Genomic DNA, 27045 nt, shown 5'->3' with positions numbered 1-27045 from the left:
GAATGATGGGTCTAGAATAGGGGCAAGAAGATATTTTTTTCTTAAAGAATTAGCTGGTCAATATTTTTGGTTCTGCAAGTCACATAATGCGCTTGACTCATCTTTGTTGTCTATGTATAATCCTTGAAAAATCCAAACAACATGGGCTGGTATTGCAGTACAGAGAGTCAAACCCCTGTCTGCAATGCCTGCATCCCATCTGTGCATGGGTTCAAATCCCAGTTACTCCACTTCCTATGCACCTCCCTGCAAATGTGGCTGGGAAGCAGATGATGATCGCAGTGCCGCCCATGTGGGAGACCTGATCGGAGTTACAGGCTCCTGGCTGCTGCCTGGCCCAGCCCTAACCATGGAAGCCACATAAGGAGTGAACCAAGATCTCTCTGTGTGTGCATGTGCTGTGTGTTTTTTTAAATAACTAAACATTTTTAAATGTAGAGACTATTTTTAGCTCCTCACCCATATCAAAACTGTTTTTCTTCCTGTTGTTGATTTTCTTTTGTGGCTTTTCATTTGGGGGGGGGGTGTATAGTGATTGCGTAGTGGAGACTGTCAAGTCTAGATATGAGGATATGGTTCAGTGTGTGTCTCTACTTCTGGATCGAGGATGGACTCCCAGTGAAACTGTTGGATGTGTCTTAGACAATGGGATACTGGACTCTCTGCCATTGCTCATGCCTACAATGATGGACTTATGACAGTTTATTAGGAACTGTACTGTTGTTATGAGATGGGGGAACTCAGTGGGAGGGAGGGACTTAGGAAGGGAGTAAGAGAAATCTCAGGGCCTATGAACTATATCATAAAATGATAATAATAAAAAGTGAAGAAACAATAAAATTTTTTTAAAAAAGAAAATGGTGAGAGGGGCAAGGGAGAGTCCCCTGTTATGTCCCATGATACAAAACTGTATCATGGGGAAAAAACAATAAAAATGACTTGGTATTAAAAAAATTAAAAATAAATTCAGTCCAGTCTCAGGTATTCTGTTGGAGCAATGGAGGATGAGTGGAAATCAAGGATGTACTAACAAACATTAGTACTAAAGTTTACCAAAAGCATTGCCAAAATCTATCCAAGGGTAGGAAGGGAGGCCAATTAGTTTGCAAACAAGCAGAACAAAACATTTTAACTCGGGTCAAATGGAGCGTCCACCCTTGATTGGATTACTACTCTGGCTGCTTTCTCAACTGAGGTATGCCTTCTCTCAGAGGAAGCCTCTTCAGCTTGTTGGCTGCCCCAGTCTAAATTTACTCCATCTGACATGGCATGTATCTGCGTGTTGTGACTGCCACTCCTTGATATTGAAGGAATACTGCTTTCTGAAGCATTAGCCTGCATGTGGTGTCCTGCTTCTAGGATCAGTCATACCCATTCCTCCTGAATGTGCTTATCTCTCTGTGTCAAACACATTTGATTTGCTTAATAGCATCATTGTAGATATTGATCATATGGAATTTGCCTAGAAAATAACTGCCATTAATAGTTACTTATCTATATATATGCAGGCTTTGTGATCCCAAAGAAGGCTTTCTGCCAAGATCCATCCCTCGTCTTGAGCTTTTGGGAAGCATAGCCAAGGGCATCCTTTTGATCCATGGCAAGGCCAGTTAGCAGTCCTGATTCCCATCATGCATGCCATTAGTGATTAGCTAAACTATTTATCCCCAAATGGACACAACTTTGACAACAAAAATTGGACAGGTTTCTCTTCCTCTCCAGAGTCCCAAACTGTGCCCCACCTTTGAATCCTGGAATTCAGAACAGGCTCTCCTAACAGCCACTCCAGAGGGTCACGAGATCACAGAAAAACCGTTTCTGAATCCACAGTACATCCACATCACCTGAACATTCCACTATCCCATACCTAGTCCCTTCTAGCCTTCCCCTGCCCCTTTCTACAAATAGAAAATCCCATTCTGCCTGACCTTTCAGATGTTTCACATCTTAGGTTCCGCTCATTCCTTTCATCGCAGTTGCCACACTCCCACCTCACCATCCTTAAATTACAACAAATTTCTTGAATAAAAACCTCTCCTGATCTGAGCGCATACCTCTTTTTCTTTCACAATGTTATTCTCCCAAGCTTGAGTCTGAGAGGTTCCCTGGTATCACCTGGTTTTCCTAATCAGAAGCCTGAGTTCTTCACTAGAATGTAGGCTCCTGAGGGCAGGCTCTGAGCCCTCTTTATCTGGCACCCTTCTTCCTTTTCTGAGGGCTACCATAAGTAACAAGTGCAAATCAGGTTTAATGACTTAATTATCAATGAAATCAGCAGCCAGGTTTTTTTATTTTCCTTTTCCCCTTGTGAAGACCAGCTGTCTCTACCCAGTCATGTCCACGGGTGTATGAATAAAGGCAGGAGACACAAGGGGGGCGGCCACTCAGGTATCAGATCTTTGCTGCTGTGTAGGAACAATGTCTCAGCCCAGGAGTGATTTTGGTTATACAGAGTTCTGGCAACAAGCATTGCCATTCTCCACTGTCACGTCTAAAACCATGTGGGAAAGCAATTTTGATTATTGTTGTAGAGGCCATCAGTTCTAGAAAAATATCCAAGAAGAAAATGGGCTTTTTTATTCCTTCTGGCTCAAAATAGTGGCTTATACACTTCTGGAGATAGAAGGAATACCAGTTTCAATTTATCAAGCACATAAAATGTTAACTGCATCATTTTATTGAACCTTTATGACATACATCACCAAGATATGATTTATACCACATCAGAAACGCTGCTTCCTTGTTCCCCACTCCAGTGCGGGGATCCAGGCTAGCCTCGAGTAGATAACACAGAGCTCGGCTCCTGTTTTCAGAAATAGCCTCCACACTGAGTCAAAACATCTTTATCTCAAGTTTTGTTTGCTTGTTTTCCTTGGAGGTGTTGTCCCTGTCCCTCAGTTTCTTGGCCCAAATTCCCATTTTCAATCACCTCACCTGGTTAGATCTCTGACTTTCTGATAGCCACACTCCTTGATAAGCAGGTGTCTGTACAATCTGCCTCACGTTTTGTGGGATCTTAGTCAATCTTGCTTCTCATCTCTGGGCCCTTAGACATCACCCACCCAAGTCCACTCCATCCAGACACCTCCAGTTCATAGCTAGTTCTGAAGCCCATGATGACTTTGTCCAGCTCATGCTGACACACCATTGGCCACACTACTTTCCCTGGATGCTTGCCGTCCCTGCTGACTACGGCTACTTCTATTGCATGTTTGCATACTGCTGCCCACAGTTCCAGGAATACACCACATAATTTACAATGAAAGATCTAGGCAGTACAGCTTATTTTCAGTAACTCTAAATGCCATCAAAGTAGCCATGTCTTGCTTAATGGCAGGGATGTATTCTGAGAAATAATTTGGGGTTAAATTTCATCTTCGTACAAACATCATAGAATCTACTCACACAGCTAAATGATATAACTTAGTATATATGATAGCCCATTGCTCCTAGGCTACAACCTTGTACAGCATGTTAACTTGCAAACTATAGGCAACTATGATGCAATAGTAAGGATGGGTGGAATACAATATAATACAATATAATAGCTCACAGTTTTAAAGGCTGAAGTCTAAGTCATGGATGACCATGTGGGTTTAGCTTCTAATGAGGGTCACAAATGATAGTGTCAGAGTCCATGCAGAGGAAGGTCACGTGACAAGCCAGGAGGCACAGCAAGCAGCTGAGCCACCTTGGGCCATTACAGCGCAGCCTCTTGGGAGAACTATCTTCCAAGGACATGCTGTAGTGATCTACCAGCCTCCCACCAGACTCTCTTTCCAAACACCAGAACTGGGTTATGTTTCTTTCCTCTTAGGACTTTGGGACTTAAAATCCTGCATGAATTCAGGAACCAAATCCTGCTCAAATTATCGTAGGCACTGGCCAGGGTCAGAGCTCGCAGGACTGAAAGTTGCTCTGAATGAGTTAGTGAGTCAGTTGGGGGGGGGAGGGGAGGGTGGAGAATGTGAAGACTTTGAAGATGTCACTGTGCACATGGACTACAGCAAAGTTATCATAAAGTCTTCCTCCAACAGTAAGTTAATTTTAGGGACAAGCATTGTCATGTTGCAGGTAAATCTGCTGCCCACAATGTTGTCATCCCATATAGGTGCCAGTTAGTGTCCCCGCTGCACCAATTCCAATCCAGTTCCCTGCTAGCAGGCTGGGAAAAGCAGCAGATGATCCAAGTACTTAGGCTCCTGCCACTCATGTGAGAGACCCAGATGAGCTCCTGACTCCCTGCTTTACCCTGGCTTACATCTGGCTGCTGTGGCTATCTGGGATGGGATCCTCTCTCTAACTCTGGCAAAAATAAATAACTTTTGAAATAATACTATTAAGTTGCTGTTAGCTTAGTATAACTTTTATGTCTTAAAACTTTTTAACTTTGACTCTTGCAATACTACTTACCTCAACACACATTGTACAATTTAAAAAAAAATCATCTTTCTTTATGTCTTTATTCTATAATCCTTTTTACACTAAAAATACTCTAATCGATTGTTGAAAATTAAGACATGGGGCAGGCATCACAGCATAGTGGGTTAAACTGCCACCTGCTAGGCAAGCAATCCTTATGGGTGTCAGTTCAAGCCCTGGTTGTTGCACTTTTGATCCTGCTCTCTACTAACACACCCGGGAAAGCAACAAATGATGGTCCAAGGGCTTGTGCCATTGCCACCCATGTGGAAGACCAGAAAAAGCTGCTTGCTCCTGTCTTCAGCCTGGCCCATCTGTGGCCATTGGAGCTCCTGGTTTCATTGAGGGTGGAGGGTGTCTATACACATCTCCTGTGAATAAGGGAGGAATTGGTGGGGAAGTGAAAAGCTTTGTATGAAACCATTATGGTTGGTATATGGCATTACAAATTCCTCTAAACACACAAAACATACATTCTTCCCCCCACTCCTAGCCCCGAAATAGAAATGAAAGTATTTCCCCAAGATATATTAGCATGGGTGCACTCAATACTTTTTTTAAAGGACAAACTTTTTCATGGTTAAAAAAGAGATTATAGGAGATTGTAGGGACAGGCTTCAATCAAAAACGTCAAATTATCTGACTGGATGTTATTTTACTTGCGGTATATGTCTCTATTGAAATCTACTTAAATCCTGAGACTTGGAGATAAATGCTCTCAAGGTCTATGAAATACGTCAGCTTTTCCAAAGTGTATTTCTCTCTTTTTCCCATCTGTGAAAACATACAAGATATTTAACAAAACAAGTTTCATTCTTTCCTCTAGACCTTTGTAAATGAACTTGTTGACATGCTAACACCTAACTGCTCTACTTTCAAGTTGCTGCAATTATTAGAATGTAAAAAAAAAAAATCTTCTAATTCCTAGAGGCAATAACTCTTTAAGAGCTTTGGACTTCACCAGAAGGAAAACACTTCTAAGGCTATGGCTCATTAGGTCTGTGATCGCAACCATTGCACTGAGACATTTATCTGGAAACTAGATAAATGACAGAGCAAAAAAAAAAAAAGTTTTTGAAAAATTTAAAAGTGAAAAATTTAACATGTTGTGATTAACTTTCATTATCTTGATGTTATTAGCAAAAGAAATGACTAATGGGTGCTGAATGAGCCCAGCACACTCCATTTTTAAAAAGTCATAAACTCTGAGAATAATTTTTGATTGTAAGTTTTTTTAAAATGTTGGAACAGCTGAAGATCTCATGTTTAATAGTTAAGAGAACAACTGACCAAGAGGTCACTCCAGAACCTGAAGTACCTAGCACGTGATGAGGAGGCACGCTGTGATAGAAAACCTGCTTACACCAAGCACTTGGTTGCATGAAGCCAGTCGTCTTGTCTTGGCTTGAAAGACTGAGCGCTGCTGACAGCAGTGTGAAACACCAGCAACCTGCTTCAAGTCTTCTCTGTGGCAGGCTTCTTGCTTCTTGCTTCTTGCTTCAAGCTTCTGGCCGCCGCATCCCAGCCTGGGCAACGAGGTCTGCAACGTTCTTCTCCAGGTCGTCCATGCAGCTGCTCATGTTGTCAGTTCTCCTGATGATCTGGTCGGACATGGTCTGAAATTTATCTTGCCTCTGCTGCAGAAGCGTCTGCACCCACCGTGAGATCCTGCACCGTCTTTGGGTCCATCACAGCCATCCCCGCTCCGTTCCCAGCTTGTGGCCATGTCTCAGACCGTCACACTTCCGCTTGTCCGCTGACTGCAAATTTTAAGATGATCATGTTTCTAGATTCTCAGAAGTACTCTTGACATCTCTCTTTCATTCAACCATTTGAATTAATTTATTAATTAAACAATGAGGTTTCTTAAAATAAGAAGGAAAGGAGTGCAAGCAGTAAAATCAGTGGTAACTACTATACAAATTTGAGGAGGAAGGAGAAACCATCAAAGATCTGGAAACTGCAATTGAACATTGACCAGCCCAGGGAGCAGATATGAGATTGGAATTCTAACGGGAACATGGGAACCTGCCCGTAGTACTTGTGATCACATTGTGCCATTCAGAAGGGAAATGGTGCTCATCTCTTAATATGCATCTATCTATGGCCTTATCGTTTATTCACACATACACTTTCTTTTATATAAAAATCAAGTTTTCTTGATCTTTTAGATCAGCGTTTAAATCCTGAATTCCCATGAAAAGGTGCATGTTGTTCTGAGCAGACTAGTCCTACAGAATTAAAATTTGGATTCTACCTAAAAGTAGAACTCTGGCATTCTCCTTCCTACCTGGTCCTGATGACAGTACACAAAATTGTAGTTTGTAATGACTGGCTGAGTGATGAATCATATAGAGCCTAAATTAACTGTGAGCCCTTTTAATGTTGACTTGTGACTCACAGAAGCCCGCTTTCCTATGAGACAATTGTATGCTGTCAGGCTTCAAATAACCACACGGATAACTTCTACTCTGGGGGTTATATTAAAGTGTGTGAGTGGTTTTAATAGCCACATGCTCTTGAAGGCCAGACTGTAAGCACAAAGCAGTTTAAAAAATAAGTCTGAGGTGCTGCTAGGTGTGAAGATTCAATCTATTTCAAGGGAGACAACTCCCCCACTACTATTCAGCATCTAGTTCTCATCATGTAAATGTCCAAGTCATTTATGATACCTTCCCTTCATAAGTACAGAAGAAAGCGGAGTGACATTATCTCAGTAACTTCCTACGTTACAGTGTTCAAACATCTTACTATGGCAGTCTTCAAATCTACAGGAAAATATGAAGAAAGGTGTATCTGCATTTGCTTTAAAATCTTTTGTGTGGCCAGCATTGTGGCACAGAAGATTAAGCTTCAGCCTGCAGATTTGGCATCCATATGGGTGCCTCTTTGTGTCCCTACAACCACATGGGAAAAGCAGATGAAGCTCCTGGCTTCTAGCTTCAGATTGGCTCACGACTGGTCATTGTGGATGCCAAGGGAATGAACCAGCAGTTGGAAATTCTCTCTTTTTCTTCTCTCTGCATCTCTGACTTTCAAATAAATAGATAAATTTCAATCCCCTCATCCATAATTGTACCTTTGATAACAATTTAATGAATATTTATAATATCTCATATATACCAATATTTGAGTGCTTGTTCCATTTACTCTTGCTATTAATTTTAAACTTCACTGTGGTGTACTGCAAGATGGGAGCCTTACGATGTTAACATTTAAATTATCAGGGTTCAGGTAGGTATTGGGTGCCCCAGATTGGTTGCCACGTGGGATGCCCACCTCCTATATCAGAGTGGGTTCAAGTCTCAGCTTCATTTTTGATCAGTAATTTCTTACTAATACACACTCTGAGAGGGAGCAAGTGATGGCTAACGTCCTAACAAACTAGTGGTTGTTCGGATTCAAGCAGGGCCTGGGGAGGAAAGGATGTGGGGGTGGCTATAGGACAAGATGGGGCAATCCTTAGGGCTTTGAGACTGCTTCTGTATCTCAACTTCATTCATGTCAATATTCTGTGACATTGTCCCACACTGGTAAGATGATACCATTGGATGAAACTCGATCAACTGAGTTGGATAATTAATAATCATTGCTACTGGTGTCCAAAAACAAACAAGAAAGTGAGAAACTGGACACCTCTTCTGAATAATATGAGGGGTGAACAATAGAAGAAGAATGTGAACTTGCCAGAAACAGGAAACTCCATGGATGGGCAATATTCACTGCTACATTAACACAGTTCTGAGATTACATAAAATTAGCTGATTCTCATCTATTTGTGGCTGATCATAAGTATTTTCCTGAGAACACTAAGGACAAAACATGATTTCCTCAACTGATGAGCACTCTTTGTCAATATGAGGCTTTCAGATGAGATCCCATCAGAACCTTCTGGGAATTAACCTGACTGCAATGTCATCTGAATTTCTCAAAGGTAATTTATTTTGCACTTGTAAACACATAAGGACGAATCTGCAGGTGATTGGGAATCCTGCCTCTTTCTTGTCTTAATTTGGGTGGAGCTAAATACCTGCAATAAAGCAGGGTTTTCTTCAGCTTTTCAAGTAGCATCATGGGATAGATCTGTGACTTTTTCTTCAGTTCCTGCTGCTGCCTCTACATCTCATGACTCTTTATATTTCTATTATTCAATGGCCATTGGTCTAATAAATCGCTCTAATAAATCACCCAATCCCCTCTGAGTACTTGCTACATGATAGGCACATTTCAGACACGTTAATTTATTTACTTGAGATGCAGAGAGAGACAGACAGAAAACTTCATCCACTGGCACACTCTTCAAAAGCCCACAGCATCTGTGATTAGTTTGGGCCAAATCTGGGAGCAAGATACTCAATCTAGGCTTCTCACATAGGTGGCAAGAACGCAGCTCTCACTGCTGCTTCTCAGGGTCTGCATTGGTAGGAGAGCGGAGTCAAAAGCCAGAGATCAGCAGTGAATCCAGTAACTTTGACAGGGAATGTGGGTGTTTCAACCAACATCTTAACCACTAAGATAAACACTCACCCATACACCCTTTATGCATAAATTATTTATATGCTTATTAACTCCTTAGTAAGTCTCATTTAGTATTTATTAACACTTAACATGTACTAACAGTTAATAAATTAGATTTTATTAACTGCCTAGTGATTCCACATATTATCATTTTACAGATGAATTACAGAAAGGCAAATTGTTTATCCTAAGTGACATTTGTGCTACTAAACAGTGAAGCCAGTGGTCTTTAATCTTAGAGCTAATGCTGGGAATACCATTCAGTACTGTGCTTTCTTTACATTTCATGAGATGGTATCGTACTGTGTAGTCTGTGAGAGTACTCTGAGAACTGTGGCACAATTACAAAATGGAACAGAGGCTCACTTAATTGTGCCTGGCATTTTGCTGGAGCCCAGTGTCAGAATTTTAGCTAATGATAAGCACACAAAAGTGATGGACATCACCTCCAAGCCAAACCCATAAAATCTTCCAACATCACCTCCTTTTGCTTTTCTATCCTTTGGTGGAATTATAAGGATTTCAAGACCTAGAGGAGGGCAGAGGTACAAGCTGGTGGTAGGTTTTGATCCTGCACTGCTGCTGAACAGAGCGAACTCAAGGAAAAGCCGTGTAAGACCTTTGCTTTGGTGACAAGGTAACGTGGATTGTCTGGAGTCATTTAAATTTGGCATTGTCAATCCCAAAAGGATAAATATTATATATTCTCTCTGATATAAGACAACTTTCATGCAAAATACAAGATCAACAGATGTATAAGTAAACATGCAAGAACATAAATAGTCATCAAGAGGAACTGCGTAATAGAGACTGTCATATCCAGATGTGAAGATACAATGTAGTACGCATTTCTACTTCCAAATCAAAGATGGACTCCCAATGAAACTGTTAATTATATCTTGACAACAGGATGCTGTACTCTCTGCCATTGTCTACATCTACAATGTCAAGATACACTTAAACAGCAGAACGATGGGTTTAGGACCATTTTTGAAGGACTATACTATTGCAACAATATAGGGAAAATTGGTGGGGAAAGGAGACTTGGGGAGGGGCAAAAGGGGAAATTCTAGAACCTGTGGAACTGTTTCATAAATAAACATTAATTTTTGAAAAATTGGCCCTATGTATTGTTAGCCAAAGCTGAGTATTAGTAGCTGTGTGTTAGTGGCGGGGTTATTACCCGAGTTCTCTTGTCTTTTGCTCTTTTTCTTTCCACGTATAAAACGTACTCCTAGAAATCATCCAGGACTTTGTTTTAAACCCTTTATTCACTTTACTCACCTATCTGCTCAGCAATTTCATGCTTCTGTGATCTGTTCCAAGTGTTTCTCCTCCCCGTTCCCTCTCTCTTTCCTGAAATAATCCTTGCCTCTGACTTTTGAGGCATGGCCAAAAGCCAATCTGTCCTGTCCACTAGCTACATGCCTAGCCTGGGAACAATGCACGGTGCATACATTGGTCTCTTGTGTCCCACTGCCCCAACACCTCACAATTCAGTGAGTTATCCCAACATCTCCCTCTCCTGCTCCTTTCCCCTCTTGCCAAAATTTATAATTTGAAAGGCAGAGTGGTGGAGACAGATATACACACATACACAGACAGCAGAAATCATCCATCCTCCTGCAAACTCTCCAAATGCCTGCAAAAGTCAAAACTAAGCCAGGCAGGAGCTCCGTACATGTCTCCCACGTAAGTGAGTGGCAAGACTTGGATCCCTGCTTGCCTTCTCACAGATACATTAGCAGGAAGCTCAATCAAAAACACAGAGTGGAAGGGACCCAACTGGGCACTCTCATCTGCGATAGTGGGTCCCAGGAGGTGGTTTAACCTGCTATGCCACATCTACCTGATCATACCTTTTCTGTTCCGTTTGCCACTCCAGCTATCACTGATTTTTTTTTCCTGAATTGCATAGTCTGTCCTGAACTTTGCTTCAGTTCAGACTTTTTCTTCCTTCAATAATCAAATATTAGATCTTGCTAAAGTCACCAACAGCTATTAAATGCTATATAACAATTAAATGTCGGACCCGGCGGCATGGCCTAGTGGCTAAAGTCCTTGCCTTGAACGCGCCAGGATCCCATATGGGCGCCGGTTCTAATCCCGGTGGCCCCGCTTCCCATCCAGCTCCCTGCTTGTGGCCTGGGAAAGCAGTCAAGGACGGCCCAAAGCTTTGGGACCCTGCACCCATGTGGGATGCCCTGAAGAAGTTCCTTGTTCCTGGCTTCGGATCAGCATAGCATCGGCCATTGTGCTCACTTGGGGAGTGAATCATCGGACAGATCTTCCTCTCTCTGTCTCTCTGTCTCTCCTCCTCTCTGTATATCTGACTTTCCAATAAATAAATACTTCTTTAAAAAAAAAACAATTAAATGTCATGATTCAACATTTAGAATGATCAACAATAATTAAAATATTTTCTAGTTTCATTTCATTCTCAAATAAATCCATTGCACATATTATGCTTTGGTTAACTAGCACAACTTTTAATCTGAATAGCTTAGGATGTTTTCAACTACATGCCAGGATCTTCACGTGTCTACACACACATGGCTTCATCAAAACAGCGACCTTGTGTGAAGTGCTATTTCAAATGCCATTTTCTCCCCAAAGCAATACTTCCTAGTATAAAAAAAAATTGAGTATAAAAAATGGAAAGTAATAAAATAACCCCATGTGCACCTAGCATACAGCTTCAATAATTATCGACTCAGACCTAGACTCAGTTCATGTGTACCTCTACCAACCACTTTCCCTTTCATTTTCCAAGCTGAATATACTCACTCCCCTCTCTTTTCATCCTTTATGGTTGCTAATAGCATTGCATAGCTCTGTGTTTCGCCCTCTCCCCTAGAGTTAAAGTCCCTTGAAGGTAAGAGCCTCGTTGCTGATTTTTAGCACCCATTGAGCTCAGTACAGTGTCTGAGTTTAATAGTAAAAAGGGGCACATTTCTTAAGTTTGAATAGAAGTATTTAAAATTATTTAAAAGGAGTTCTTTTTTTCCCAGAGTCAGTAATGATATCTTTTGACCAAATTATCTCCGAACAAAACTGACATGAGCACCAATCCCATTTTTATATTTTAGGAGGCAATCCATGTGCTTCTTCAGTAATCCAACGCTCTGTTTGGATTATCTCAATAATCACTCAATTCTATGCTGAGCCTTAGCTCAGGGTGACATTGGATAAATTGTGCAGAATTAGCATAGTGAATATATTCTCTTTGCCTGTTTCCTTATTAGCAAATTGCATATTCCCATTCTAGCTCACAAGAGAATTAGGAGATTAAATAGGGTAGTCATCTACTGATTATACAGGTTGTGACCACTCGGAATTTCTTCTTTTTTTCCCTTTCTAGATATACTGTCCAAGTTTGTATTTTTTGTTGTTCACTAGCTCTCCTTTAACGGGATAACACAATGGGAGAAAGAGGAGGTACAGCTTACATTATTTAGCAGTGTGGGGGGGGTCAATAAAAAATGGCAGGAAGGAAAATTAAAGCCATTAACTAAAATGAGGATATGAGGATCATTAGTCTTTTATTACGAACAATGTAGAATCATCTGTGAAGCGTTTTGAATTCCGCAGAGAATGTCTTCATTCATGGTAGTTAGTGTTTCTGTATTTCACATTTTTTTTTAACCATATACCATCTTAATTTTTTTCAAGTTTAATATTTCATTGACTCAAGAATTTCATTATACCTCAAGAGGATACAAAAAACACAGACTTCATAAAAATCATTGTAAAAACAGAAGGGAAATCAGGGGGGAGGGGAGGGAGCTTGGAGAGGGGAAAGGGAAATCCCACTGCCTGTGAAACTGTGTCATAAAACAAAATTTTAAAAAATCACGCTGGTTAAATTGTGTGTGATTTTCTATTTCTTTTGTCTTTCAAGAAACAGCCTATGTCAGCACCCCTCCCCATTTAAAAACTGCTTTTCCACTCTTTAGGACACATATGAAAAATATTTAAACTTACAAAATGGGTAATAAAGTTAATAGATGCTTAATAAACCAGGAGTTTATTTTCTTCCTGAACTCATGTGCAAAACCAAAAATTATTAGTTTTTAAAGCTAATTTAGGACTCTTGAAAGATGTCAAATGGAAAATTAGAATCCTTCATTTATCAACAAACAAAACAAGGCAATGAAACACGGGACTCTATCACAGTCATTCCATAAAATTAAATATTCTGTTTCATTTAAATAATGCTTTAGAGAATGAATTTTTCAAATTTAAACTCAAATTCTGTTTAATATTTAAATCAAAAGAGAAAACACGTGGTACATTTGAAGTTAATATTAACTACAAGTACGCAAGCAGTCAGGCTTAATTGTTTGCTATTTGTTTCTATTCCTGCAAAATACCATCCAGCCTGGTATCATGTCCGATATTGTCAAGTTACATTACAGCTTATTACAGTAATTATCAAGGCTCTGGTCTCCATATTTTAAGGGTTTCACTCACTCCTACTGCTGGCACACAGGGGACAACATAAAGGACACACAGACGCTCCTCCAGAAGGCAGACACTGACCTGGAAGCCCGGGGGGCTGAGTTAGTCATTCCTTTCTGTTTCTCGTTGGCTTTGTATTTGCAACTATTCGAAGTGATATAAAGCATTTTCACCTGTTGAACACAGGGGCTTCTCTTTCCTGAGCTCACGTCCTCATGAAGAATGATTATGGTAAAAAGAAATATGTCAAAGGAAATAAAGAACTATTCCTTCGGCTTTTTCTGGACTGCCTACCTGGAGGCTGTAGCCCAAGTAGAAAGCAGCATAATGTAAATCAGTTTTCACTGCCTTTTTATTTCCTTCCTTACATCTTCTTGCTCTTGGCATGCTTGTCCAGGGAGCACATGCAATTCCTGGAGTTATTACTGCATTTTGAAATCTCTAGTTTTGGCCAGACAATACCAAATGTAGCTTCAAATTTGGCAAATATTAGTTCTGAATGTTTGGAATGATGTAATAATGAGCAACAGAACACATTCTATACAATGAGCGTCCCACGCCAGAGTTAAAGGCATCTGTGATAGAAGCAAGCTCAGTGGGTACATCCGATCAGAACACTTAAATGATGTGCTGTTTACCACAAAGGGGGAACTATTTACTCATATCTTATCATCGTATTCCTTTTACTTTATTTACTCTTCATCTTATTCTATAAGGAAGGTATTCTTAGTACTCCTATTTTATACGTAAGGAAATTGAAGTTTAGGAAGGTTAATAGTTTACTCAAGGTCACAAAGATAAGAGAGGCTAGAAGTCACACCCAGCACTATTGGCCCTCCAAGTTCAGGCCTTTTAGCATTGTATGATGCTTGTCCAGCCTTGGAGGCATTGAAAGTCTAATTAAGAAAGACAGAGACAAAAAAATAAGGGAACAAATGGTAAACGATTATATTGTAATGCATAAAAGTTACATACTAGTATCTACCTATTTTAGGTTCTAACTCACAGGGTGTCTAAAGGATCTACGATGCCGAACACCTCTCACAGTACTTTGAAGAGTGCTTGCGGCCTCAGAATACGACTTTGCTCTGCACAGTGTTATGAGTGTTACCTAGAGGTCAATAAATAATTCTAGATGCTGCTCATGAGTTAACTCCCCTACATCCATTGATCCTTATTCTCTTACGCGATCCAGGGATGCTCTCTCTCCCGGCTTCCCTTCTCTGGGAAGCATCTATCACTCAGACCTAAGCATTTGCCTCTCTGAATTCTTCAGAGTTCATCTGCTCAGCCCTGAGTACTATGCAGGTAAATCCTGTGTTAGACTCAGCGTCAGTATCTTCAAGAGAGAAGAAGGGGATTGTTTTTCTAAGCAGAATTTTGAAATTACTGCTCCTTTCTATATTCCTTAGTTTTTCCTCTTTCCTGTCCTTTTACGTCTTAAAACAATCTTTGATAGGCTACTTCATCTGTCTTCGCCTTTCTGCACTCTGCGAAAGCTTATTCGGAGAGAACCTGGGTCCAACGCAGGAGTGCATTCTCTTACTCCCTCAGACATCATTTGGCAACTGCCAAGTTCACTTTCCTAAGCTTGCTCCAGAATGCTTTTCTTCCTCGTTCATCAGGTTGACATCGTCCACTGCAAGGGGCCATCAGGCTCTCTGCCATCTCTCTGAATCCATCAGCTTGGTTCCTGCACTGCATGCTTAGGTTACATTTTAAAGAACCATGCTGTCTATTTTATCTCTGTTCCAAACCTGGTCCTGTCGTGCGTGCAGATGGCCGCACCTAGATTCTGACTAGGGAGAATGAAGACTCCTCTGTGGCAAGAACTGCTGCCTCTTGATTCGGGCATCATTTGAACAGACTTTGTGCAGATTCCCTGTTGGAAGGGAAAGTGAAACTTTGAAGCAGGATCCCATTTTTAGCACAGAAACAACCTGTAATGTCATGAGTAGGCTAAGTTACTTAAATGAAGAATTAAAGTCCAGCCACCAAATGCTCTGCTGTTTGTTTGTTGTTGTTGTTTACTTTTAAGTAAGTATCTGCAGCACTAATTTCCATGCATTGCAATATACTGAATTTGAAGTAGTAACATGCTTCAAAGAGATTTTAAACCTTTTATAAATTATGGAAAAAATTGCAGCAAAAATAATGGGGGAAAAAACCATGGATTCTAATAGGCTAAGCTTCTCCCCAAAATATATCTACTTAAAACTACTCTTCTGAAAAGAATGATTACAGAAGGATATGATCAGAAGTGAAAAGGTAGCAGCAAGCGCCTCTGAAGTCAAAGTCCCTTGGCCCAACCAGGAGTGCTGACTTGGAAAAATTGGTAATTTGACACTGTGGCAGAAATAAAATTGTCACGAGCAGAGGTGAAGAGGCATTACATTTGTCAGGAACAGACTCCTTCTGGATGAACTGTCTGAGGGTTGTGGCATGTCACATCATGTCTTAGAGAGTTAATGACTGGTAATGTTGGAGGAACAGGTCTTTTGTCAGATCATTACAGCAGTCCCGGTTACAACTGCTTCAAGATGTAATGACTGGTTCAGATAAGGGGCCAAAATACTTCAGGTGAAACAATCCAACCAGCTTCTGGCGCTTAGGAGAGGGAAGCCAAGGCCACTTCCCTAACTCCCTCTGAGCCTGAGGCCCCGGGCACTTAGGAGAGGGGAGCCAAGGCCACTTCCCTGGCTGCCTCTGAGGCTGAGGCCCCCGGGCACTTAGGAGAGGGGAGCCAAGGCCACTTCACCAGCTCCCTCTGAGACTGAGGCCCGGGGCACTTAGGAGAGGGGAGCCAAGGCCACTTCCCTGGCTCCCTCTGAGGCTGAGCCCCCAGGGCAAGAGCACAGAAGCTGCTCTTGGTGCCCAGGAGAGGAGAGCTAAAGAGTTGGCTTGGCCCTCCACTCAGTGGTGATACTTCTCACAGCCTTCCTCTAATATAAAAACAGGTAACTTGGGGGCCCGGTGGCGTGGACTAGCAGAACACGCCCGGGATCCCATATGGGTGCTGGTTCTAATCCCGGCAGCTCCACTTCCCATCCAGCTCCCCAAAAGCTTTGGGACCCTGCACCCCATGTGGGATACCCGGAAGAAGTTCCTGGATCCAGGCCAGAAAGTGGACTTATAGTACGCTATTTCCATTAGGATGGTCAAGGAATTATTGTCTGAACTCCGTGCAGAGGTCTGCAAGAAGTGTTAGGTCCCCACTGAGGGAAGAGAGTTTTGGGTAGAACGCATAGTAACCATAAGAGTACTTCAGAAAGCCTGTGAAGAAATGGAATTTGAGGATGATTTTTATTTTGTTGCAAAATCTTTAAAATTCATGCAAGTTTTTCGTAATGCTCATTTACATGAGAATTTTGAAGACTCTTCATATACTACTCTCTATAAGAAGCAAGTTAAGTTAGTATAGTTAGGTCTAAAGAAACACTAATGATTAGGATACTTTAAAACAGTTCAATTGTTCTTACATTCTAGGCATGACAAGCAAAAGTCCCTCCAAGTCCGAGTGTTCCTTTTATTCTACTACCTCATATGCTAACATTGTCTCTTCTCCTTTACAAGGGATCTTCAAAAAACTTAATGGAAAACATTCATAATGAAAAAAAATGCATGATCCTCAAAATAGTTTGTGCCAAATAATTTATGTTTTTAAAAATTTGTTTTTATTTGAAAGCCCGAGAGTGAGTAAGGCAGAGAGCTTCCATCCACTGGTTTACTTTCCAAATGCCTCCAATGTCTGTGGGCAGGATAAGCTACAGGTGGGAGGTAAGGACTCAGACCGTCTCCCACTAGAATGGCAGTGACCAAATCGTTTGAACCATCACCAGCTCTCTTCCAAAGTGTGTATTAATGGAAAGTTGGAACCTGAAGTTAGAGCTGGATAGTGAACCCAGAACTCTTGGTTTCAGTGCTTTTAGAATTTACCCTCACAAAAGCTTTGATACAGAATTTATTTTTTTCCCCCACAAGTAACCACTTTAAAGAATTGTTTTTCAAAAAAATTTTTTTCAATTGCCTTTCAGAATTAATTTTTCACAGTGTAACTTTAAACTCTAACAAACTAGTACAGTGAGGGGATTGGATTTTTAAGTTAGTAGTCTTCCCTCTAACTTTCTCTCTGCTCCTTGTTGTTACAACGCATGCTCTCTTTTCCAGGACAACTAGTTCTGTTTTCAACAGACTAAAAACTATAGCTATCTGATCTGCCCTTAGTCCCATGTCACTTTGATCTCTGTTCTTTGAGAGGTATCTCATTCTCAAACAGCCAGGAGGAACTGGAAGAGGTGAAAAGAGCTCTTTTTCTTTTTGCTTCAGACCAAAATGACCTAAGTTGCCAGTACTGGGTGATCTCCTGTCTGGAATCCAAAGCGTGGTAAACAAAGAACAGAATACATTGCTGATAGCACTTAACCAAAAACAACCCTTCGGTAGATGAACTATTGCCTAGATCCAGAGTAGCTTACAATGGACTCACTGGCATAAATAAATAAATGTAGAGACCCTTAATATAATAAAGCACTAGCCTTCACAATTTCTGCAACTGTTAGCACCCAAACAACCTGGATCTAAACAAGATCCAAGCAGTTACCTTTGCACTGAATGCGAACATTTCCACTGCTGGAGAAGAGAGAACATAGTATTTTAATAGTTTATGACATGAAGTGTTAAAAGTTTTAAATCCATATCTTTAATATTTTAAAGTTAGTGCCTCATTGTGGGAGGCCAATACCCCTGGGAAACCAATACCATTTTATATGATATTAATATGTTGTCATAAGAGACTCAAAGATTACTGAGGGAGTCCCACAAGAAAGCAAAGAGAATAATGTCTGAGAGACAGACAGTATGACTTTGATGTCATACTGAAAGGTAGATACTGAACTCCATGAGGTTTTCATTAAATACACACTGTGTTCCACTGGTCCTTTTTTAAGCAGCATGCATCCTACTTCTAAATAAAAGGAGGACTTCCAATGAAACTGTTAAATATACCTTGAAAACATGATACTAGATTTTGTACCATCACTTATACCTATAAGGCCATGATATATAATATATGCTTAAATAGCATAATATGGGACTTGTGACTGTTCTGAAGGGCTATACTATTGTAATAATATGGGGGAAAAACAGTGATGGGGTGAAGAATGGGAAGGAAAGAAGGGGAGGTGGAGGGATGAATCCCCATACCTACAAAGCTATATCATGGAAAATAACTTAAATAAATCGAATAAGCAGAAAGTCACCAACTGAGCATCAATAATATGGGTATTAACATTAGCATCTATGCCTGAGACGAAACTGAACACCCTCCCACCAAAGACTTCTAAGCTACTTTAACTGATGTCTTTGACATAGCTTCTAGTTTACATCCAGAGACTTGAAAATTTCTATAAGGAAAGAAAGACTTATTCAGGAAACTGGCAGCTATGGCCTAAGGAACTAGCATGACAAAATGACTAAGTATCTTAATATTAATACAGCTGCCCCATACAGTTCCTACTGTGTTAGGGATTCCTTTAGTTTCTTAATGGATATTAACTCATTTAGCTCTTTCAACACTATGTAAGGCAATCATTATTCCCAATTTACAGAGAACAAGTCCTTGACTTTACAACAATATGAAGTCATTCCTAAAATTACATAGTTACAAACTGCCATAATTTGGACCTAGGTACTTTGGCTCTGAAACAACATTCAAAACCACCTGAACTCATTAAATTAGTCAATCAGTTATTCATTTTTCTCATCAAATATTTATCAAGTATGCATCATGTTCTCAGCACTGTGATAGGCCCTTGGGCATACAAGAGTGAGTTATATTAGATGTGGTGCCTGCTCTCACAGAATGTAGGTCTAGCAGGAAATATGAGTATTAATCATAGCTACACAAACATATGTGAACTATAATGTAACTGGTGCACAAAGAAGGGATGAGTGATGCTATGAAAGTCAACCACAGAGAACAGGAAAAGCTTTGCTGGAGACTGACAGATGCAATAAACACAAAACAAACAAACAAACAAAACAAAAAAACAGGCAGCCTTCAGACAGAGAGGAAAATGAAGAGATTCCGAGTCAGGGGAAACACTCAGACAAGTCCTGGGTGATGAACAGGAACAGGAAGGATCCTAGTAACTGGTGAAGAGCTAGTGTGAAGGGCTACAGAGGCAGTGAGGGGGTAGAGGAATGCAAGACCAGGCCGAGAAAGCAGGTGGGGAATCCAGACTTGGCAGAGGTTAGCAGGCTATCATGCCTTTACCTTAGGACCTTTTGCAAACACTGAAAGGTTCTAAAAGGTGGCAGGTGGATGTGACAACTACATGGAAAAATTTGCATTTTAAAAGGATCATTCCAACTTTCATATGGGCAATGGGAAGAGGATCAGTGGATAGGACCGAAAGAGGCAGAACAACATTGAAAGAGTCTAAGTGAGAGGCTTCTATACTAGCATGACGATGGTGATAAAAAGAAGGGCATAAAACCGAACGAGTACAGGTGGAAGAGTCTTGGACTCTCTCTCCTAGTGGGCTAAGACATTCCGCTCATGTTGAACTATTTTGGTTTCTCACAAATAAAGGCAATCCCCCCAGCTGTTAAGATCAATGAAATGGTTGGCAACTATGTTACAATGAAAGTAAGTTAAACAAAATTCTTTCATAAAAATGAAAGTTTTGAAAGAACTATTAACAAGGAGCCCTAAGAAGGTCCTTTAGAAAATTCATGGAAAATGAAATTAAGCAGTTTCTATGTTGTTTTTTTTTTTTAATAATATATGCTTTCCATAAACTTCCTGAAAACCTTTCTTGTATGGATTCCAAGAACTATTATTGCACCAAAATAAAAGTATGTTTAATCCCATCATCCATAAATCTTTTGAAGCATACGCAATACACAATAGCTCATACATCTCTTATAAGGTAAATTAAACTCCAATTCTCAGTCATAGATGTAGCTTAAATCAGCTCACACACATAACCTTGCACAATATTACATTATCCATGCTCAATGTACCTGTCTTCCCAGGTACATTAACAGGAAGCCAGCGAGAAGTAGAGCAGCACGAATTTGAATCAGCCTTCCTTAGGAAATGGACATTACAAACAGTAGCTTACATTGCAGAGTCACAATGCTGGCCATATGGTCTATACTTTGATGCAAGTGGCACTGCAGTGAGTTTATTTACAACAGTCTCACCACAAATGCATCAGTAATGTGCTGCTATAATGTTATAGCCAAAACATCACTAAATGATAGAAAAACTTCATTATAATTTTGTAGGACCACCATTGCATAAGAAGTCCTTTGCTAACCAAAATATCATGTGAAGCATGACTGTAATTTAGGATTTATTTATTTATTTATTTTTTATGTGAAACGCAGAGTTACAGAAAGTCAGGAGAGGCAGAGCAGAATGGATCTTCCATCTGCTGGTTTGCTTCCCAAACAGCTACCATGGCTGGAGCTGAGACAATCCAAAGCCAGAAGCCCAGAGCTTCTTCCAGGTCTCTCACGTGGGTACAGGATCCCAGGGCTTTGGACAATCCTCCGCTCCTTTCCCAGGCCATCAGCAGGCAGCTGGGTTGGAAATGGAGCTGTTGAAATTCAAGCCATATTCATAGGAGATACCAGCACTACAACCTGCTACGTCACAACACTGGCCCCATTTCAGGGCTTAAGATGCCTACTTCTACCCTGGAGGCAGGAATTTGTCCAGGGTTAGAGCTGTAGGGCCAACTGTGTTCCCTGTGATTCCTCAGCTCTCGATTATCGCTTTTCCTCCAAAGACTAGAATGTAAACCACGAGAATGTAAGATGCCACAATCTAGGTTTGAACTTAGGGTCTCTCTTACAATTTCTTCCTGTATTTTAGAACAATGGTTTTCTTATAAATATTTATGTCACTTTTTTGAGTGATAGTAGTAAGTTGTTATTTAATGTGTTACTAGTGTAAGCCTAACTCAGTGTACTGAATGAATTCCATTACTCAGAACAATCCTGAGAAAGATATGGTTGTCTCTGGTTTACAGGTGGAGAAAAAGACAGCTCAGCGAAATCTAACTGGTAAGTGCTGTCAAAAGGAAAAATTTCATAAGCATAGTTTAAAGTTCGAATTGGCTTTTTTTCTAGTGATTCTAGAATTTGGCAGCATTTTATTCTACAAAACAGAAGGGGTGCTGTCATGAACTGAATGGAAAATAGGGCTTTGTAAGTATAAAAGGGGTGAAGGAAGCAGAAATTAGGACAAAGTAGGGCATACGAAATGTTATTTCCTTATATGGTTAAAGTAGGAAAGTCTTCTTTACTTTACTCACTAGAACTGGCCTCTCTGGGGATTTTACTATATTACGTCCTCTGGTTACTTCTGAAATCAAATCAACAATTGTAATGTGAGGCCTTAGCTTGGGTGACCCTACTTTGGTTTGGTCTGTTGGGACCTAAGGCAACAGCTCCTCCCAAAACAATAGCCTTCCATAAATTTAGTCTAACAGTATTAAAACAGAGAACTAAACACAGGTTGGCCTGACCCCACAAATATGATTTTCATTTTTGTGAACCCACTTCTCAAGTTTCCTCTGTTGAAATGAAGCAAAACAGTGGGAAGGAGTCCTGCTCTGTCTGTCCGCTCTGACCACACAGCAGAGGCTGTAAGGAGGCTTGTCCCTTCTCCACCATTTCTGATTCTGCACAGAATTTCAAAAAGCCCATTTTTTTTTTGTCCTCTTTTAGCATTTTTGCAAGTCTCACCTCATTTAGGAGCATCAGGATTCTTGACACCATCTTTTAGGGCCCATGTTACCTTTTTATAATTATCCTTGGTATGTAGTTGCTTTCTCTCAAGGTTTCTGTCACTTCCAGTTAGCCAAGCAATTCCTTCTTGTTGGTCAGAATTAGGGTTCCCCAGTTGCTCTGCTGAGACATTAAATCATGAGAAAGGCAAGTCAAAAACTTTTCAGATGTTTTGTTTTTATCCCACTGAAACTTCCAAAAGGTGACCAGCTGCTTGGACTCTCTTCGTTGACAGTTACATTACCACTGGTGCTGGCAAGAAGTAGACTGCAGGGCACTGCGAGATCCATAATAAATTCTTTTATCAAGAATTGCATGTGGCATTTCATGTTTGGAAAACACTTTTCAATCTCTTGGATAAAACAGTCTAAGGCAATTTCAAGCTTTCCAGTATCTTTGTACATCTAGTTTTTCTGATAGATTTGCTTTTCCTCTCCCCCGCCCCATGTAAAGCAATATTCCTTATTTCTTAAAAACTAATTTATTTGTGTGCCACATTTTGAATTTAATCCTTAATCATAAAATGAGAGGTGAATGTGGGGAATAAAATCTCTTCAAAGAAGCTATATGTCAAAAAGTCTATGAATTAAGATCAGTAAGCAAAGGGCCATGAAGTGGGGGTAGGAAAAAGAATGTATCCTTATTTTACTTAACTTTTAAATAAAATTTAGCATTTCTTACAATTGTGAAAATAGGCCATAAATCAAAGTGCTATCAGAAGTGACATTTTCACCTATAAAAATGATAGATGCTAACCTATTATATTACTAGAATTGCAAATATCTCAAAATATAATTGTTTTTCATTACTTCAAAAACTTTCATTTAGTTTTTTATGGTTTTAATGAAATATTCAATTATAGTATACATTTGTTAATCATGTTGGTGATTTAGTAAGCTTAGGTTAAAGGAAAGACTGCTAAATTAAAAAGTTGGAATTTGCTAAAATAATGGTCCCCAGCCTTTCAGAAGACAAATGATACTAAAATTATGAAATTATCTTAAGCAAAAAGAAAATCCAGAGTGTTGCCAGAAAAACATGAAGTTGGTAGCATAGTTGAAAAGTACTTCAGGGTATATTTTTAGCACAGAGGGTGGTCTCACTTTAAATCAAATTGCACGTTCTAAGAGGCAGTGGATGTTCACATCAGTGAAAAGTTTGAGTCCGAATGGTTTATACAGAGATTCATGGGTGCTGCCTTCATTTAATTCAATGAGCAAACATCAAATTCACAGCAGGCCCACAAAATTTTTAAGAGAACTATATTAGCAAAAAGAGTGCCAGCCAGAACTTACAGGGACAGAAAGTACCAAATGAAATGTGGCTGTAAGACACAATTTTTACAGACAGAAAGCAGGCTGAGCTGTGAATAGGGAAAAAAAAGACCGGCTCATTGATTCCAAATCAAGGAACTGTCAATATGTGTCCCAATGGATTTCAGCATTCCTGTTAAACTGTGTGCCTCTAGTTTTCCTTTTTTGTTTATTTTAATAAACGTCTGTAAGTGGTTGTATTAATTTTTATGAAGTGTTTCGGCAAATATTGTATGTGTTTAATTTGTAAGTCTTCAGATCAGGAGGAACTATACATAAAGAAGTACATGTGAGGAGTATCATCTACACCTACACTTGAAACACATTTCTAGGCTTTGAACTAATGATGTAATCAAATGAGTTCAGGTTCATTTTCTATTGGGTGAGGGAGATGAATGTAGTTTACATATCAAGGAACATGAATCACTAGGAGTGAAGTTAGGGTCTCCAGACTTCTAGTATTCATGACTTTCTGAAGTCCTCTTTGACATGTTAGGGACGGTCTGTGGGATTAATAGCATATAGAAGTAACGCTGCATGGCTCTGAGAACTGTGATTTCTATCATTCTCCCTTCCTGAATTGCCTGGAACATGTGCACAAAGAGAAACATCATCTACAATGTTGTTACCTACAGCTCATATAGGGAAGGCAGGATAAAGACTGACTTATCTCACTTGGACTAAATTTCAAAATTATGAATTTATTTCACAGCATTTCTCAACAACAACCAACAAGGTATAGTCTGCTTTACCACCATTATAAACTCATGGATTTAGCCATGTGGTATGCGCCAATCCACTAAATTTACCTATCCTCAATATATAAAAAAGTTTATTTTTCATCAATTACTAAAAGCAGAGTAGGAAAGAGGTAGAGATAGATATATTCCATCCACTGGTCTACTCCCCAAAAGCCTACAATACTTGAGGTTGGATCAAGAAAATGCCAGCAACCTGAAACTTCATTTAGGTCTACCGCATTTGTGGTAGGGATCCAAGTACTCGAACCATCATCCATTGCCTCCCAGGATGCATTAGCAGGAAGATGGCTCAGAAGCAGGTAGCTTGGACTCTATTACTCACATATGGGATGTGGGTATTGCAGCAGCACCACACATCCCCCATCATCCTTACTAACACTCATCCTTGGACAGGAAGATGCCTCACGGTTGCCTCCTCAGCTCATTCGACATGATTTTATAAGGGCTTCCTTGCCATCCTGTATGACAAAATGCTATAGGCTCATCTTTTACAATTTCTGTGTCTCACAGAAATCAATCACTACTAAAGGGTTAATGGAGTCTTTTGATTAGTGGTATTTAAACACTTTTTACAGATTTTACATTTCCCTATTACAAGATCGCAATAATATCCTGCTATCTTATCTTCAAAAAAGTTGTTAATTCTTCTGGTTTTTCTATATGGTATTAACTAGGTATATCCAATTTAATTTTTTCCCCATAAGACTATCTCACATAATCTACTAAAATGTTCTCGCTTTCCCTACTGTAATATCATATTGTCTTAAATTAAGGTCCGTTATAATAATGTGTCTATTTCTGTGATTATATTTTCGGATGAGTCCATTTTTCTACCCTTAAGTCAGTATCACAATCTCCTAGTTACTACAGTTTCACTGCTTTGCTGTGATATAATGCACATACCACACTATTCACTTAAAATTCACAGTTGAAAGAGGTTTAGGATATTTAAAGATATGTGCAAGCACGACCATAATTCTTAGAACATTTTAATGTATAAAAGAAACCCTGTGCCTTTAAGCTATGATTCTTTTAAGCTTCCTTCTCACATGAACTTGCAAGTAAGTCCCAAGCAGCCATTTCTACTGTCTCAACTGACTTTCTGTCATATACATATGGGAGACAGAGAGGAAGAGCTTCTGTCTACCGATTCATTCTCCAAGTGGCACAACCTGCCAGAATTGCGCCAATCCGAAGCCAGGAGCCACAAGCTTCTGCGTCTCCCATGTGGCTGCAGGCTCCCAAGGCTTTGGGCTGTCCTCGACTGCCTTCCCAGGTCACAGGCAGGGAGCTGGATGGGAAGTGAAGCTGCAGTAGAAACTGTCTATACTTTTCTATTATGACACTGCCCATGATTTCTACTATTGCTACATAATTTATAACAATTTCCCATTTTCCATTTCTAATATTCTTCAGTTGTGAATGCTCTTTCTTTCTCGGGTAATCTTGTCAAGTATTTCTCAAAGTTATCACAATGTTTTTAAAATAATACCAACTTATTTCTTTTTTACCATCTGTATCCAATACTTTTGTCATACTTATTTCATTAGCATTTTTCTTCCAGCATCCTATTGTGTTGTTACTTTATTAGTTTTAAATTTCAATATCCCTTTAGATTTTTCTTTTCTTTTCTTTTTTTTTTTTTTTGAACTATAGTTTTGGCTTCAAGTTCCAAGTATTAAAATGCAGTGTCATTTTCCAGTTTGGAATATGTAATGTCTATCAGTGAGAATAATATATTGGATTTGGCCCCTCTCACCTAACAGTGCTTCTTATTTTCCAAATATATTCCCATTACAAAGCCAACATTATCAGGGTAGATTTCATATTTAAATGCCCCTCTCCATTTATTTTTATTATACTCACAACACAACCCAAAACCCTTTCTGGCTTTCCAAGCTAATATTATGTAGCCCTTTCTTATCTCTCCAAAGTTCTTACATAATATGCTCCAAACATGTGTGACTTCCTTTGGCCTCTGGGGGTAGATTAAACCTTTGGTTTTGCATCATTGTTCCCTCTGCAACCAACAGTTTCTCCAATTTTTGCAAAGCTAAATTCATTTGTCAAATACAAACAGCTTTCCTTAAAAATCTCAACACTTGATCTTAGCCAAATGCAAAGAAGCAATCCTTAAAACCATATCTAAAATATTTAACTATCTTAATCACCTGTTTAGTACTAACCACCATTTATTAATACATGAATTCCCAAGTAGTAGGAACCACGTTTATTTTTTCCTGAGTGTAGAACAATGACTGTTCTATAGTTCCTACTTAATATTTCATGGATCAACAAAGCTAATTTAGCTTTTCAAGTTAGGTGTTTTTTGCTTTTTTTAAATTTTAAAGTTAGGTGCTTTGTTTATTGTCCTTGATAGTTTTTTAGTTTCTGACACCAAGAGGAATCAAATGGCATCAAGATTCTATTGCAAGTTCTTGGGAGTGATCCAATGAGACGGGTGCTCAGTTTGTATCTCTGCCTTTCCAATTAAAAAACAAACAAAAACAACAGGTGCTGGGTATCAATGGTTTGAAGCCTTCCTGGTTGAGGTAGGTACAGACAGAGGCAGTAACTTCTCTGTGGTGCTTTCACACATCTGAGAATGCTTCTCAGGACATTTCAACTCATCACAAAGCCCTAACATGGATCCCCAACTTTTCAAGGAACTTCTAAGCCTCTGTAGCTTCTCTGTAACTCCCGTCATCCTCACCTTTTTCCACTTTCAATGAAATTTTGTCAAGAACTCAAATATATCTTAAGAAACA

This window comes from Ochotona curzoniae, unplaced genomic scaffold (genome assembly GCF_017591425.1).
Source record: "Ochotona curzoniae isolate NIBS_2020 unplaced genomic scaffold, NIBS_Ocur_1.0 contig_4501, whole genome shotgun sequence".
Classification (NCBI taxonomy): Eukaryota; Metazoa; Chordata; class Mammalia; order Lagomorpha; family Ochotonidae; genus Ochotona; species Ochotona curzoniae.
The sequence above is the reverse complement of the archived record's forward strand: the minus strand, read 5'-3'. Positions refer to the sequence as shown.